Source organism: Mustela nivalis (assembly GCF_964662115.1).
Source record: "Mustela nivalis genome assembly, chromosome: 15".
NCBI lineage: Eukaryota > Metazoa > Chordata > Mammalia > Carnivora > Mustelidae > Mustela > Mustela nivalis.
Window position 1 is genome coordinate 6,461,817 of NC_139034.1, and position 18,400 is coordinate 6,480,216.

Consider the following 18,400-nt stretch of genomic DNA (forward strand, 5'->3'; position numbering starts at 1 on the left):
TTGAAAATGTATGTTTTCTAGAGTTTGACATTCTCTTTTTGTCTTTGCTTTCCTGGAGTAGTATTATGATGTACCAAGATTTGACTCCTACTCATTTTGCATTTATCATGCTAAAATTGTTCATAGATCTTTTTTGGCCATGACTGATTGCCCTTTGATTTTATAAAATTCTCAGACCCAATAACTTCAAATATTGTTTCTATTCAATTCTTTCTTTCACTTCTTGGACAGATTTTGGACTTCCTCATTTTATTCTACATGTCATTTACTCTGTCTTAGGTATTTCTCTAGCTAGGTAGCTAAGTATCATCTATATCAATTATCAACCTATCTACATTTCTCCTCTATCTGAACAGAATTTAACTGTAAACTGAGTTCTTAATTTGTTTTATTTTCCAAATTTAAAAGTAGAATTGGGATTCTACTTTTTAGAGTTCACAATTTTCAGAGATTATTTACATGTGCCTCTTCTAGGGACTGGAGTTCTAGCAATGTAGGATTCCGTATTAGACAGGTGACCACGTGAAGCAGGGGTGCAGCCACTGTGAGGACCAATCTATGTTGTTGCTCTTGTTTGTAAGGTGCAACTCCCAACATCTGTAATCAAAAGCCTAGAGGTTTTACTAGTGTCCCCCATTATCATATTGGTGGTCTCAGGCTTACAATTTCAGCCTTCAACCCCAGCCCTGAGAGTTATCTAAAGCATGTATTTCGTCTGTACATTTCCATCATTGGCAATCAGCAAATAAACCCAGAGAAACAGGAATCTCTTTTCTGAATTTCTGTCCTCTCTCAAATTTTGGCAGGTAGCTTTTCAATATATGCTGAACTTTCTTGTGCTTTCAAACATGTCCTCCCACCCACTCCCCAGCTTGAATGCTTTTCTCAACAGGCTAAGGATTCTGAATTTTATAATGTACCATAATGGAAAGCTGAAGTTCCTCCCAACTTCACTTCTGCTAAAGGGCAAGTTGTGCCCACAACCTCTAAATAAACCTTTGATATCTTTCTGGCATTTTCTAAATGTAGTTCTACCACTATGATAGGTTTGTTTTTTTTTTTTTCCTTTATATTGCCTAATTCAATGGTAAAAGGTAAATTTCTTTCTAAGTAATTAAAGAAGTCTCAGTAAACTTATAACTAGAACTAGTGAATTTCTGCAACCAATGCTCCTCCTATGGTTATTCACACTTAGTTTCCATTGTACATCTCAGGATTCATGAAGTTGCTATTTGTCTTGTTTGACACTTGGATGTGCTGTTCCTGGGAGTTGTCCTGTACTGATTCTGAGTAAAAGAAGTGATAAGAGGGGCTCAGTGGGCTAAAGCCTCTGCCTTCAGCTCAGGTCATGGTCCCAAGATCCTGGGATCGAGCCCTGCATCGGGCTCTCTGTTCAGCAAGGAGCCTGCTTCCTCCTCTCTCTCTGCCTGCCTCTCTGCCTACTTGTGATCTTTGACTGTCAAATAAATAAATAAAATCTTTTTTAAAAAAAGAAATGATAAGAAAGCAGAGAGGAGGCATTATTTATCTCCAATGATGATCCACAGACAATGTTAACTGCAGGATTTGGGGTTCATACAAATCCTCTTTCTCTACTAGGGAGATAGGGAAGATCGCCTTGCTGTTCTTCTTGCTGCTATCTTTGTGGTCTAAGACAAGTCACTAAGCTTTGATTTTTGTTTGTTTGTTTGTTTGTTTAGTTTGAATGGTCTAAAAGAGTCATCATTCTTTTAAAAATTAGAAAAGTGCCAGTTGAGGGACGCCTGGGTGGCTCAGTTGGTTGGACGACTGCCTTCGGCTCAGGTCATGATCCCAGAGTCCCGGGATTGAGTACCCCACATCAGGCTCCCAGCTCCATGGGGAGTCTGCTTCACTCTCTGACCTTCTCCTCGCTCATGCTCTCTCTCACTGTCTCTCTCTCAAATAAATAAATAAAATATTAAAAAAAAAAAAGAAAGAAAAGTACCAGTTGATGTTCCTAGTGCTACTGAATATCTCCATCCCTTACCTGGTTCCATGGGTGTTTCTATGGTAGAAGTCAATCCATCAAAGGACCAAGCTAAAAGGACAATCTAAAAACCCGGTCTTCATTAATTATGAATTTGTTCTTCACTCCAATAAAAAAACATGTACAAAAGCAAAGGTTGTTGTAACCTAATTAGAGTATATAATTGCACACTGGAGCAACTAAAATAATTTTTTAGCAATCTTTGTTACTGTGCAAGCATGTCTCACACCTAAATGTCATTCAATAATCAAATACAAATATCTATAGCCATGTAAACTCTTTCAATCAAAACTTTGTAATTCAATAGATTTGGATAGTGGGGACTATATGTGTGCCTAATCAACCTGGCTACTGCCTTTTTATTTTTCAGTTGCCCTGTATGTAGGAAATATCAGATATTGTAATAGTAGTTCAGTGAATGCTGGCTGAATGAATAAGAAAATAGTTAAGTCATTAAGTTACTTAGTTAATCAATCAAATCAACCTATTACATTTTCTGATGATTGATTCTTTTTCAGAAGTTAATTCAAATTAGGCCATGGGATTACCACTTTTACAAACAGACATGAAGCACAGATGAAAGGACATAAAGGAAGATATTTCCAAAATTTTTAGAAGTCCTAATGACACATTATGAGAGAACTTATCACATTTCAAAAATCAAAAAAAACACACTAATGAAAATAATGCTGTAGACCTCAATGAAATTGAATAAACCACACTCTTCATTAATCTTTGTTAGGTTTTCCAATACAAGAGTAAAACAGCAACATGCTACTTCCAGATTCTTTCAGTTTCTTCATCTCTTGATGTGGTCAACAGCAGGAATTACCAGACAATATAGCAGACATTGATAAATATCCATGAACTCTATATTTGAAAACTTCAAAAGTTTTCATTCATATATTAGATATTACAAATAGGCCAACACAATAAGATTAAACTCTATTACTTCCCAGCTTTTTTCTTGCAAAATATTCTATTATCACTTTGACCAAGAATTCAGTGTGGATGAAACTAAATGCATCAAGGATTATTCCTCAAAATACAAGTTCCAGGATAATTAAAACAGCAAAGAATCATTTGTTTTTAATTTAGCATCCTTTGGGGGATAATTAGTCTATTTTAAGAACAAAATTATTTAACATAGCCAGGAGAAAAGGAAATGAGGCAAGTGCCTCATTCTGTTGCAGCCAGAGTTAACTGTAGGGCTTTGTTTAATTAAGTTTTATTTCCTTTCAGTTACATGGGCATAAATAATTTGCATTAAATCCTCAGTCATTTAGAGATTACCTGTGTTGACCAACTGCACATCATCTGTGCAACTGACCCCCTCCTATTACCTCCTCTCCCCCTCCAGTTGTGAAAAGACTTAAAATTAGGCTCAATTTTGGGAAGGTGCTGAAACTCATTTGTTTTTTAAGAAAAGTCAAGGAGAAATAAAGGATGAGTAAGAAATCTAAAATAAGTCAGTGTGTGGAAACCAGATTAAGTGAGAGCCATAAAAACATCTCAAACATGAGTAAAGAGGATGCACTACTCAGCTCAGTCTAACCAGATGGCAGCACCAGGCTTGCATCCCCACCCAATCAGCCATACCAAAGCTTCAGCCATGGAATGACTTAAGAGCCCTGAGCAGTTTCTTACAAGGATAGGCTTCTAGTCGCTAAAGAAAAATAGAGACTAGGTCAGTGCTGAAAGGAGAAATCCAAATAAACCAAAGATACTTGCCCATAAGACATCAAGATTTGTAAACTATGGTGAAAACCAGAAAAGATGTCCCACAGACTGGAAAAAGATATTTGTAAAACACAGAACCAAAACAGAAATATAATACAGGACCCATGTATTTAAACCTCATACAAATGAGGGCAAGAAAATATTACCCAAGTTATACATATTTTCTAAGGACACAATTGATAATCCACAGAACATGAAAACTAAGTTGTCAATAAGTAGATGAAAAGATGTTCAACCCTTGTAATAATCAAAGAAAGAAATACTAATTTATAATCATCTGATTGATAAAGCCAGTTTGAGAATACCAAATGTTGATAAGAATGTGTCTGGAAATGGAAATTGCCATATAATTCTGGCAAGTGTATAAGTTGAGACATCTAATTTGGAAAGCAATTTAGTAATATTTATAAAGTTAAAGATGTGACTACCAATAATTCAACAATTGCAGGTCTAGAAACAACCACACTTGTTGAAATGCAGAAAGCATTAGAATGTTCACTCCAGAATTGGCTGTAAGAGCAGGAAAAAAGGGAACAATACAATTGTCCCTCAGTAAGGAACTGGTAAGTCAATTTGGCTTTCCTGCAGGGGAGACCAGTGAAGCTGTTGAAATTTAAGGTCCAGATTAACTTGCAATAAAAAAAGTTGAAGCATACATATGAAACTATTAATGTACACTTAAAGAGCAATTTCAGTTTTAAAAGTATACACAAAGATTACATAAATTTCAGACACATTATAGTCTATGGTTACTATCACCACTGGAGAACTGTGACTTAGTGACCTATGCAGTATCCTCTTCATTTTATTGGTTACTAAGAAATGGAAAGGAAGGGAGCTGATGGGAATGTGGTGTTAAATTCACATGTAAACCTTTATTTTCCTAACTCAAAACAAAAGAATTAAAAAATATGTAGATAAATATTAAACCAGATTTGTCATGCCCAGTTGTTATGTAAGTCTCTGTCTGATATATAATGTTTTCATTTGAAATATTAGATAATTCATTACAATTTTAATTATTTAACAGGAGAAAAATTACTACAGAGCATTAATTCCTCAGTAAAAGTATTTGTGACAGAAGAGTTAGTAATATTTCATATAACTAAAGGGGGCATTTTGTGTAAGGAAAGACTTCTTTTTTTTAAAAAATCTATTTATTTATTTATTTATTTATTTTCAGGATAACACTATTCATCGTTTTTGCACCACACCCAGTGCTCCATGACATCCATGCCCTCTCTAATACCCACCACCTGGTTCCCCAACCTCCCATCCCCCCGCCCCTTCAAAACCCTCAGATTGTTTTTCAGAGTCCATAGTCTCTCATGGTTCACCTCCCCTTCCAATTTCCCTCAACTCCCTTCTCCTCTCTAACTCCCCTTCTCCTCCATGATATTTGTTATGCTCCACAAATAAATGAAACCATATGAAAATTACTCTCTCTGCTTGACTTACTTCACTCAGCATATTCTCTTCCAGTCCCGTCCATGATGCTACAAAAGTTGGGTATTCATCCTTTCTGATGGAGGCATAATACTCCATACCGTATATGGACCACATCTTCCTTATCCATTTGTCCGTTGAAGGGCATCTTGGTTCTTTCCACAGTTTGGCGACCGTGGTCATTGCTGCTATAAACACTGGGGTACAAATGGCTCTTCTTTTCACTACATCTGTATCTTTGGGGTAAATAACCCAGTAGTGCAATTGCAGGGTCATAGGGAAGCTCTACTTTTAATTTCTTGAGGAATCTCCATACTGTTCTCCAACGTGGCTGCACCAACTTGCATTCCCACCAACAGCGGAAGAGGGTTCCCCTTTCTCCACATCCCCTCCAACACATGTTGTTTCCTGTCTTGCTAGTTTTGGCCACTGTAACTGGTATAAGGTGGTATCTCAATGTGGTTTTAATTTGAATCTCCCTGATGGCTAGTGATGATGAACATTTTTTCATGTGTCTGATAGCCATTTGTATGTCTTGATTGGAGAAGTGTCTGTTCATATCTTCTGCCCATTTTCTGATATGATTATCTGTTTTGAATGTGTTGAGTTTGAGGAGTTCTTTATAAATCCTGGATATCAACCTTTTGTCTGTACTGTCATTTGCAAATATCTTCTCCCATTCCGTGGGTTGCCTCTTTGTTTTCTTGACTGTTTCCTTTGCTGGGCAGAAGCTTTTGATTTTGATGAAGTCCCAAAAGTTTATTTTCACTTTTGTTTCCTAAGCCTTTGGAAACATATCTTGAAAGAAGTTGCTGTGGCTGATATCGAAGAGATTACTGCCTATGTTCTCCTCTAGGATTGTGAAGGATTCCTGTCTCACATTGAGGTCTTTTATCCATTTTGAGTTTATCTTTGTGTACAGTGTAAGAGAATGGTCAAGTTTCATTCTTCTACATATAGCTGTCCAGTTTTCCCAGCACTATTTATTGAAGAGACTGTCTTTTTTCTACTGTATATTTTTTCCTGTTTTGCCAAAGATTTTTTGACCATAGAGTTGAGGGTCTATATCTGGGCTCTCTACTCTATTCCACTGGTCTATGTGTCTATTTTTACACCAGTACCATGCTCTCTTGGTGATCACAGCTTTGTTGTAAAGCTGGAAATCAGGTAACATGTTGCCCCCAGTTTTATTTTTGTTTTTCAACATTTCCTTAGCGATTCGGGGTCTCTTCTGATTCCATACAAATTTTTGGATTATTTGCTCCAGCTCTTTGAAAAATACTGGTGGAATTTTTATCAGAATGGCATTAAATGTATAGATTGCTCTAGGCAGTATAGACATTTTAACAATGTTTATTCTTCTGATCCAAGAGCATGGAATGGTCTTCCATCTTTTTGTGTCTTCTTCAATTTCTTTCATGAGTGTTCTGTACTTCCTCGAGTACAGATCCTTTACCTCTTTGATTAGGTTTATTCCCAGGTATCTTATGGTTCTTAGTGCTATAGTAAATGGAATCGATTCTCTAATTTCCCTTTCTGTATTTTCATTATTAGTGTATAAGAAAGCCACTGATTTCTGTACATTGACTTTCTTTCCTGCCCGTTACTGAATTGCTGTATGAGTTCGAGTAGTTTGGGGGTGGAGTCTTTTGGGTTTTCCATATAAAGAATCATGTAATCTGTGAAGAGAGAGTTTGACTTCTTCATTGCCAATTTGGATACATTTTGTTTCTCTTTGTTGTCTGATTGCTGTTGCTAGGACTTCTAATACTATGTTGAACAAGAGTGGTGAGAGTGGGCATCCTTGTCATGTTCCTGAGATCAACGGGAAGGCTGCAAGCTTTTTCCCATTGAGGATGATATTTTCTGTGGGTCCTTCATAGATAGATTTGATGAAGTTCAGGAATGTTCCCTCTATCCCTATACTTGAAGCGTTTTAATCAGGAACGGATGCTGGATTTTGTCAAATGCTTTTGCTGCATCAATTCTTCTCTCTTCTTTTATTAATTTGTTCTATCACATTGATTGATTTGCGAATGTTGAACCATCCTTGTAGCCCAGGAATGAATCCCACGTGGTCATGGTGGATAATTTTTTAATGTGCTGTTGGATCCTATGTGCTAGGATCTTGTTGAGAATTTTAGCATCCATATTCATCAATAATATTGGTCTGAAATTCTTTTTCGTGGGGTCTTTGCCTGGTTTGGGGATCAGGGTAATGCTGGCTTCATATAAAGCATCTGGAAGTTTTCCTTCTGCTTCAATTTTTTGAAACAGCTTCAGGAGAATAGGTGTTATTTCTTCTTTGAAAGTTTGGTAGAATTTTCCAGGGAATCTATCAGGTCCCGGGCTCTTGTTTTTTGGAAGGTTTTTGATCACTGCTTCAATCTCGTTACTAGATATCGGTCTATTCAGGTTGTCAATTTCTTCCTGGTTCAATTTTGGGAGTTTATAGTTTTCCAGGAATGCATCCATTTCATCTAGGTTGCTTAACTTATTGGCATATGACTGTTGATAATAACTTCTGATGATTGTTCCTACTTCCTTGGTGTTAGTTGTGATCTCTCCCTTTTCATTCATAAATTTATTAATTTGGCCTCTTTTTTATTTTGGATTAGTGTGGTCAATGGTTTATCGATCTTATTGATTCTTTCAAAAAACCAGCTTTTAGTTACATTGATATGTTCTGCTGTATCTCTGGTTTCTACCTCATTGATCTCTGCTCTAATTTTGATTATTTCCTTTCTTATGTGTGGAGTTGGTTTGACTTGTTGTTGATTCTCCAGTTCTTTAATGTGTAGAGACAGCTGGTGTATTATGGATTTTTCAATTTTTTTGAGGGAGGGTTGGATGGCTACGTATTTCCCCCTTAGGACCACCTTTCCTGTATCCCATGGGTTTTGGGCTGGAGTGTCTTCATTTTCATTGGTTTCCATGAATTGTTTCAGTTCTTCCTTGATCTCCTGGTTGACCCAAGCATTTTCTTAAGCAAGGTGGTCTTTAGCTTCCAGGTGTTTGAGTTCCTTCCAAACTTTTCCTTGTGATTGAGCTCCAGTTTCAAAGCATTGTGATCTGAGAATATGCAGGGAATAATCTCAGTCTTTTGGTATCAGTTGAGTCCTGATTTGTGACCCAGTATGTGGTCTATTCTGGATAAGGTTCCATGTGCACTTGAGAAGAATGAGTATTCTGTTGTTTTAGGGTGGAATGTTCTGTATATATCTATGAGGTCCATCTGGTCCAATGTGTCATTCAATGCTCTTGTTTCTTTATTAATTTTCTGCTTCGATGATCTGTCTATTTCTGAGAGAGGTGTGTTAAGATCTCCTACTATTAATGTATTCATATCAATATGGCTCTTTATCTTGATTAACAGTTTTCTTATGTAATTAGCTGCTCCCATATCGGGGTCATAGATATTTACAATTGTTAGATCATCTTGGTGGATAGTCCCTTTAAGAATTATGCAGTGTCCTTCTGTATCTCTGAATACAGTCTTTAGTTTAAAATCTAATTTATCTGATATAAGAATCGCTATGCTGGCTTTCTTTTGAGGCCCATTGGCATGAAAGATGCTTCTCCATCCCTTCACTTTCAGTCTGGGTGTATCTTTAGGTTAGAAATGGGTCTTTTGTAGACAACATATGGATGGGTCCTGTCGTTTTATCCAATCTGCAACCCTGTGCCGTTTTATGGGCGCATTTAGGCCATTCACATTGAAAGTGATTATTGATAGATACATTTTTATTGACATCGTGTTACCTTTGAAGTCTTTCTTTCTGTAGATTGTCTCTATATTTCTGTTCAATACTATTCTTAGGAATTTTCCTCCTTTATAGAACCCCCCCTTAATATTTCCTGCAGTGTTGGCTTGGTGGTTGCATAGTCTTTTAAGCCTTGCCAGTCTTGGAAACATTTTATCTATCCATCCATTTTGAATGTCAATCTTGCTGAATAAGGTATTCTTGGCTGCTTATTCTTTTCATTTAGTGCCCTGAATATATCTTGCCAGCCCTTTCTGGTTTGTCAGGTCTCTGTGGACAGGTCTGATGTTATTCTGATGGGCTTTCCTCTGTAAGTAAGGAGCCTCTTTGCCCTGGTGGCTTTCAGGAGATTATATCTACAATTATGATTCCTCAATTTGACTATCAGGTACCTTGATTCTTTTTGGATTGTATAACCTTGGGTGGAGTTCCATTAGTACATGAATGCTGGTTCCATTAGCGAGATTGAGAAAATTTTCATGAAGAACTTGTTCCAGTTTATCTTCTAGACTTCTTTCTTTCTCCTCCCCTTCAGGGATTCCAATAATTCTGACATTGGAGCGTTTCATGGCATTATTTATTTCCCAGATTCTGTTTTCGTGGCTTCTAAGCTGTTTGTTCCAGGCTTCTTCCTGATCCTTTCTCTCTATCTGTTTGTCCTCCAAATCACTAATTCTATCTTCTGTCTTAGTTACCCTAGCTTTGAGAGAATTTGGATTAGATTGGAACTCATTGCGAGCATTGTGAACCTCATTCCTGGTAGCTTTTAGCTCTGCCCTAACATTGTGAACATCATCTCTGGTCGCTTTCATTTCAGCCCTAATCAATTCTGTTTGGTCATCCATGGCTTTCTCCAACCTAGCTATTGCCTGGATAATTGTTAGCCTGAATTCTCTTTCCGACATATTGTCTATGTTGATAGCTGTTAGCTCTGTTGCAGAAGGCCCATCCTTTGTATTTTTCTTTTGTTGGGCATTCCTCCTCCTAGTCATTTTGGTGAGAGATGACTGAATAGATGTAGCTGGATGTATCAACCATGGTGCAGTCAAGGTGCACCCTGGAACACTTCTGAGTAATCAGGATTCCCCACCCAAATGAGAGGGAAAAAAAAGAAAGAAATTAAAAAAAAGAGAGAGAGAAATACAGGAAAGAAAGGGAAGATAAAAGAGAAGGTTCAGCCCAAATGGGTCCCAAGGTAAGATTTATGAAGTATACAAACAAAAGCAGCCAAAAAAAAAAAAAAAAGACTTATAAAAGTATATGACAAGAAAAAAGAAAAAAAAAAAATATATATATATATATGCAAATAAAGGAAGAACCTCATCAAAAATAACCCCAAGTGTAAGATTTATATACTATCAGGACAAACACAAAAACACAGAAACACTGGTGGAAGATAAAGATGGGAAAGTGGTTATAAATTCTCAGTGTGGGTGAGGAAGGTTGTTTTGATTCCTCCTGGATATATCTTGATATCTTTGTTAAAGGACTCAACTTTCCTAAGATAAAGGGGGATTAAAAATTGGTTTACCTAAAGAGGTGGTAGTGATTGGGGAAAAGGGGTTACTTTGAAGTTTAACTCTATATGAGTATTAGAAAATAAAAATGAAAAAGGAATAAACTAGACTAAACTAAAGTTAAAAATAAATTAAAAATAGAAATGAAAAAGAAAAACATACGTGTATGTATCAAAAAGTTCAGGTTAGAAGGTTATTAGGGAATTTGATGTACTGGACATCATTGTGATGGTAAATAGGTTAAAAAATTATCTCTATAAAAAAATAAATGAGCCAGAATAGTGGGAACAAATTAAAAATAAATGTCCCATGAAGTAGTGGTGGTTGTCCTCTTGTAGTCTTTTTTTTTTCTTTCTTTCCTGGTTAGTTTTCTGGGGGAGGGGCCTGCCACATGGGTTTTCAGTCAATGATGTTCCCTGAGTTATGTCCTCCCACCTCTGTCAAGGGGGTGGGCTCTGAGGAAACCAGTTTTTTCACACTTTTGTTCTCTGGAGGTTTTTATGTTTGTTTACTTTTTTTTTTTCCCCTCTCGCCTTGACCTCTTTTGATGGTTTTTGTAGGTTTAGAGGAAAGCAAACTGCACCCTGACCTCCCTCTCAAAGAGAAGCTTCAGCCTGCTCTTCTGCTCTTCTCACTCTGCTCTTGTAGAGCCCATATAAATTCCCCCTTGGCCACTGGCAGAGCAGGTTCCGAGTCATGGTCCCTGGGGACACAGGATCTTCTGCTTGTACCCAAAACCATGCAGCCGCTGTCTGGGCAGCTCCAGACCGCCAGAGAATTTCCAAGCAGCGAACGTACACTGAGATTTTCCTGCTGACCCGGGCTGGGAGTGTCTGGTCTTTCTGGCTTGCATGGCTTGCCTGGCTTGCATGCACCTCCCTCAAGGGAGGCTGTGTGTCGCATGTGCATCTCAGGCTCCGAGAGCAGGGCTCAGGTCTGAAAGCACCAAGCTGGTCCTTCACGCATCTCTCTCAGGGGAGAGTTTGGGGCGCGTGTCTTAGGCTCTAAAACAATGGCGTGGGTCTAAGAGCACCAGGCTGGGCCTTCGCACACCTCTCTCAGGGATGGGTGAGGGGTGCGCATGCCTCAGGCTCTGTAGAAGGGCTTGGCATTCTGCCATCTGGTGTGGCTCCCAGCCCCTTACAGGAGCCAGACCCCACACAATCTTGGGTGCACTGGCGGCTCAGGGACCAAGACCTGGTTTCTCCGCCACACTCTCTCTGGCTCAGCACCAGGGTAGGCTTTCCTGGGTCCAGGGACTTAAGCCCCTGTCCCTAGCTGCCCCAATTCCCACAATTCCCCTCCCTCCCATGATCCTTTGCTCCTTTGGAGTGCTTTCAACCAGTCTCCAAGTTAATGCTGGTCCCAAGATTCAGGGCACTCTTGTATGGGGATATTACTTTCCAATTGGTCACCTCTGGTGGCTCCGTCCCCCTTTTGTTTATCTTCCGATAGCAGTCCGAAGTTCCCACTCTGCTTTACTTGCCCACTGGTGTCTTCTGCCCCTGTAGAGATCCAGACGTGTATAATTCTGATCTCGTGCTGATTTCATGAATGATTGGAGTTCTTTAGTAGGTAATCAGCTCACTTTAGGGTACAGGTTGAAAAGGCGCCTCCTCCTACTTCCCCGCCATCTTGTCTCAGTGTTCAAGGAAAGACTTCTTAACAGTGTCATTTCCAAATAGCCATTGTTTACATAAGGCATAGGTTTGTCAAATATTATGGCTGTCTACTAATTATTTAGCATTCTAATAAATACTTTAATATAGAATATTCTAATTCTAAATGTTAATAGGAAAAAATAATATTTATTAAGTACCTAGCAATTGCCACACATGATTTCAGAGTACCATATTTAATTTTAATAATAGTTCTGTGAATTACATCTTGCTTCCCTTTAATTTACAGATAAAGAAATAGTTAGACCTGCCTTTGTTCATATACAAGGGGAGAGTTTGAATCCAGGCTTCTAGCACTCAAAGTTCTTACAATTTCCACAGCAAAGTAGCCCCCCACGTTATGAGAGATGGAAACACAATAGAATAAGAAATTAAATAAGTGGAGTGGGTTCAGTAGTTGTCATCCCATAAGATACACACGCACCCAGAACCTCAGAACATGACCTAATTTGGAAGCGGGATCTTTCCAGGTGCAATTAGTTAAGATGAAGTTATAATGGATTAGATTGGATCCCAAATCCAATGACTGGTATCCTCTTAAGAAGAGAAGACACAGAGACACAGACACATGGGGAAGAATGCCAGGTGAAGACAGAGGCTGGGAGTAGGATGATACAGCTACAAGCCAAAGAATGTCAAGGATTGCCAGGAGCCACCAGAGGCTGGGCGGAGGCAAGGAAGTACCCATCCCTAGAGCCGTCAGAAGAAGCAAAGTCCTGCCAATGCCTTGTCTAGTCTCCAGAAGTGGGAGGAAATAAAATTCCTGTTGTTTAAGCAGCTCAGTTTGTGGTACTTAGTTAGAGCAGCCTAGGACACTGATACAGGATAAACATAAGACACTGAATATGTCCAAACCATATTTAATTTTTATAGATTTCTTTTTGTGATTTCTATTTTTCTTTCATTCTACTGAGAGATGAGCATAGTGACCTACCTTCTTTCATGTACAAGGGGAGGATTTGGATTAGGTCTCTAGGAATCAAAAGTTCTTGCACTTTCTACTGAAAAAGAGTCTCCTATATTATGACATAGGTGGAAATACAATAGAACAAAGAATTAGATAAACAATTTCAGTAATCCTAATGATTCTTCATAGGTAACAGAGATGATAGCTATTCATGAAATTTATAAAAGAAATGTTTTATTTAAGCTGTTTAAGATTATGGGGTTTTTTTGTTATTGTTTTGCAAAACTTGAGTGGCAAGAATTTATTAAATTCATATTTAGTGCCATCACTATGGAGCAGAATCAGTCTCATGTGATTGAATTTGTGGCATACAACATAAAAGTAAGCTTTTCTCTCTAAGATGCTCCTTTTTTATTTGTAGAAAATGTTGTGGATCACTCAAAATGGAATGAATGCTTTGCTTTCAGAAACATGAAGATCATAGACTGGTATTGGGCAAATAGCTTGCTTTCTCTTAAAATATAGACAGCTGCTATGTTTTAAGTCTTTGTTCATACTTTAAACTTGGCTTCTTCTTGTAGAGAACCAGCAATGTCCTGCTGTTAGCGAGAGCCACATAGTTCATTATGAGTTCGGGAATTCCTGTTTCTCTGTTACACACTTAGATTGAATTGGCACTAATTGGTCAATAGTCCTTGACAATAATGAGTTGAAACTAGCTTTCCTGGGGAATTACACAGATGCACTGTCATTGACTTGAAAATCCATCAGAGGTATGATCAGATTGTGGTGCTTTTCACTGATAATGTCTCAATGGCATTTTATTAATGGGCAGAGAAAAGCCAAGGCCTACTTTGCTAAATATTGTCACCAAAAAGTAGGCATAATAGCATATTTGTTAAGAGTTTTGGAGTAAGCTCTACCTGGTACAAATACCAGTACTTTCCCTTACAGTCTGTAAGATGTGGAGAGCACTAATCTCCTGTGTAAGCCTCAGTTTCCCCATCTGAGTAACTGGGTTAGTGGAAGTATTACTGATGAATTGTCAACAGGGAAGACAGAATGGTCAGCTCCAGAAGGCGTATTTTATTTTTGCTGCCGAGATTGTTTAAAAGTGCCAGCGTATGTGATAATAAAAAGCAGAATGACTTTTGTCCTTGTTTTCAAAATTACTATGGCCATGCACCCACCTCTTATATTGCCCCCACCACTCAATCCTAAGCAGGCAACTAGTACTCACTTCAAATTGTTACTATAAGGATGGACTAGGTAGTCCAGGTGACATTTTCCCAGAGTCCCTGTCTATAGTACAGGTAGTATTTAAAATATTTTCTTTAAGATTCCAGGGTTCTTGGGAAAGGTAAGTGCAGGGAGGCATGGTTGTTTTAGAGGAGAAGCAGGTAACTGGACAAAACTTTCCAGGGTCTGCCTGTGACCATGATGGTCATGTACAGGGAGCATCGACTGTGGAAGTCAGTGGAACAAGGAGGGCCCAGTCACCACACTGGTGAAAGGCTGGTATGACATTCCATAGCATCTACGATCTCAAATGCTCCACAGAATGTTTGGTTCTAGTGGAACTTTTTCATAGAAATCAATAAGAGGATGTAATCTTATGAGTATGATGACAGCAGGACCAAGATGGAGGGCAAGGATGCAGAGCAAAGGAAGCATGAGAAACTAAGGGTAGATAATTGGTTTAAATACTGAAAACACCAAGATAGCTCCCAATAAAGACCATATAATTTGAAAAGTAAATAATTTCATAATAGCACAAACATAAAATCTAGATAATAGCAAAACATAAAAAAATGTAGGGGGAGGAGGACGGATGCTGTCACGTTACTTTCCTTTTTTTACATGGGGAATTGCAAGCCATATATTGATGATTTATGTATGTATATATACATATACATAAATCATCAATATATGGCTTGCATACATATATATGTATGTATATACATAAATTATCAATATATGGCTTGCATACATATATATGTATGTATATACATATATATGTATGTATGTATACATATATACATACATATATATACACACACACACATATGTAGGTGTATATATAGAGAGATATGTGTATGCAAGTATCTATCTGAAAGTCACAAAGAACTGTTAGAATAAAAACCAAAATGGTTAACTTTTAAATCAGCAGGGAAAAATGAGAAAGGAAATTTATAATATGGATACATTGCAGGAACCATGAGAAACAAAGTATAAAACAAGAAAAGATTAACTATTCAGTTGTGACTCTAATTTATAAAACAAGACACAATTTGAGAATTATGTTCCTGTGGGGAAGAAGCATATAAACTCTGTCTACCACTCCATTTGTAGCTCATGGAACAGATATTACCTAAACTGGTGCTCAGTGATTTCTGAATTGGATATAAATAAAAAGCCAAATTGTAATCACATTTCATATATTTTTTTTTTATTGCTTGAATCTTAAGACATGATTTACTGGTATTTTACGAAGTTTAGGGCATCTATTGAGTGCTAAGCTTGGCCTGGAGTTTTCCTTCCTTGTATTATTATTTTCAGCATTTGGAAAAAGTCATAGCAGTCTCATAAAATGATAGAGTTGCCTCCTCTTCAATTCTCTGGAAAAGTGTTTAAGAATGCAATTATTAACAGACATATAAATACAGAGGACAAAGTGATTTTTGCCAGAGAGAAAGGAGGTAGTAGGATGGGCAAAATGGGTGAAGGGGAGCAGGAGATACAGGCTTATAGTTATGGAATGAATAAGTCATGAGCTGAAAGACACAGCACAGGGGGTATAATCAATGGTATTATAATAACAATGAAAGGGAACAGACGGGGTAGCTAGACTTGTGGTGAGCACAGAATAGTGTATAAACCTGTTGAATGAGTATGTTGTACACCTGAAACTAATGTGACATTCTGTGTCAACTATACTTCAATTAAAAAAAATGCATTTATTTGTTCCATGAAAGTATAGTAGAATTCTGTACTAAAAAAATGGGGTTTTGTGTTATCTGTGAGAGTAGACTTTTAACTACTCAGTTTACTTAAAGGATATAGGTCTTTCTATATAGGCTTTCTGCTATTTTTTAGATAAGCTTTTTAGTTAAAATTTTTCTAGGAAATTTGTCTATTTCATCTAACTTAGCTGTTAACTTATTCACAGTAGTCTCTTACAGTTTTAATCTCTATTAAAACTGTAATTATGCCTTTTTTTTTCATTTCCAGTATTATTTATTTGTTGTGCTTTTTCTCTTCTTGAGCAATCATGCCAAAGTTTGTGCATATTTTTTGTCCTTCAAAAGAACCAACTTCTAGCTTTACTATTTCTTTGGAATTAATTATTTGAGTTCTGTTGCATTAATTTCTGTTTTTGCATTATTTTATTTCTTCTATTTTTTTCCTCCTTCTCAAACTGTGCACTTACCTCATTAATTGTCATTTCCTCTTTTTGATAGAAGTATGTAAAACTGTATTTCCCTTGAAATACTCTTCAGAAATCTCCAAGATGTTCTCTGTAAGGTATTGTGTAAGGTGTGTGAAAGATATTTCAATATAATATATTTTCCAATTTCAATTTTTTTTAATATTCCAAGATTCTGTTCCCTGCTTTCTATCTTAATTGCACTGTGGTTAGAGAGTATGGTTAAGATGATAGCACCCCTGAGAAATGTTTAGACTTGCTTTTTAGACATGTGGAATTCAGTGGACAATTTTCATAAATGTTTAATGCACATATGAGAAAGAATGCATATTTCCTATTAGGGGAAGGTTTCTGTATAGTTTCATGAGATCAGGCATTTTAGTTTGACTGTTCAAATTTTTTGATCTACTGATTAATTACTTAAAAAAATTAATTAAAGATGTGTTAAAATTTCCCACTGTGATGGTGTATTTATAAATTTCTCATTTCTACTCTGTCAATTTCTGCTTTGTGAATTTGAAACAATATCATCAGGTTACAAGTTTGGAATTATGATAACTTCTCTTGAATTATAAATTTTAAGATCAGTAATGACCTTAAAACCTAATAGTACTTTTTGCTTTGCAGTCTATTTCATACATTTCTTTTTTAAAAAAAATACTAAGTTGTACAATTCATACTATTTTAAAAAGTTTTTTTAAGATTTTGTTTATTTATTTGACAGAGAGAGACACAGCAAGAGAGGGAACACAAGCAGGGGGAGTGGGAGAGGGAGAAGCAGGCTTCCTACTGAGTAGGGAACCCAATGCAAGGCTCAATGTGGGGCCCAATCCCAGGACCCTGGCTGGGATCATGACCTGAGCTAAAGACAGATGCTTAACAACTGAGCCACTCAGATGTCCATTAAAAAGTATTTTTGTTAAAAAAAAAAAAAAAAAAAAATATATATATATATATATATATATATATATATATATATATATCTTTAAGTTAGACAAAAATATTAAGAAAAGTAAGACAGAAATTATAGCCTAATATCTAGTGTCTTAGTCAGCTCCAGCTTCTTTAACAAAGTACCATCGACTGCATGGCTTATCAACAACAGAAATTTATTTCTCACAGTTCTGGGGCCTGGAGGTGTCCAATATCATGATGTCAGCATGGTCGTGTTCAGGTGAGGGCTCTCTTGTGGGCTGCAGATGGACAATTTCTTGTGTCTTCACATGGTAGTGAGAGAGTTCCTGGAGGTCCCTTTTGTAAGAGCACTAATCCTACTTGTGAGGGCTCTACCCTCATGATCTAATTACCTCCTAAAGGTCCCCCCTCCCAATGCATCACATTGGGGGTTAAGATTTCAACCTATGAATTCACAGGAGACATAAACATTCAGTCCACTGCACCCAGAAATTAAATTTAACGTATATCCTTCCAAATATTTTTCCATGTGTATAGATTGACTTTAAATACATGTGTATATACTATATTCATTTATAAAATGCATATGTGATATATATAATTTTCTTTTTAAAATATTTTTACTTATTTATTTGACAGAGAGAGAGAGAGAACATGCAAGAGAGGGAACACAAGCAGGGGGAGTGCAAGAGGGAGAAACAGGCTTTCCACTGAGGAGGGAGCTGGACACGTGGCTGGCTCCCAGGACCCTGGGATCATGACACAAACTGAAGGCAGCTGCTTAATGACTGAGCCACCCAGGTTCCCTGTTATATATAATTTTCATACATTTTCTATATAATTTTCCTACATATGTACCATATGGTACTATACATACATATATATTTTAACCACAATGAGATCATAATATGCAATAAAGTTTGCACCTGCCTTTTTTTTTTCATTTGACAATCTCTATCTTTCCATGTTTGCTTCCATGATTTTCTGGTTCAAAATC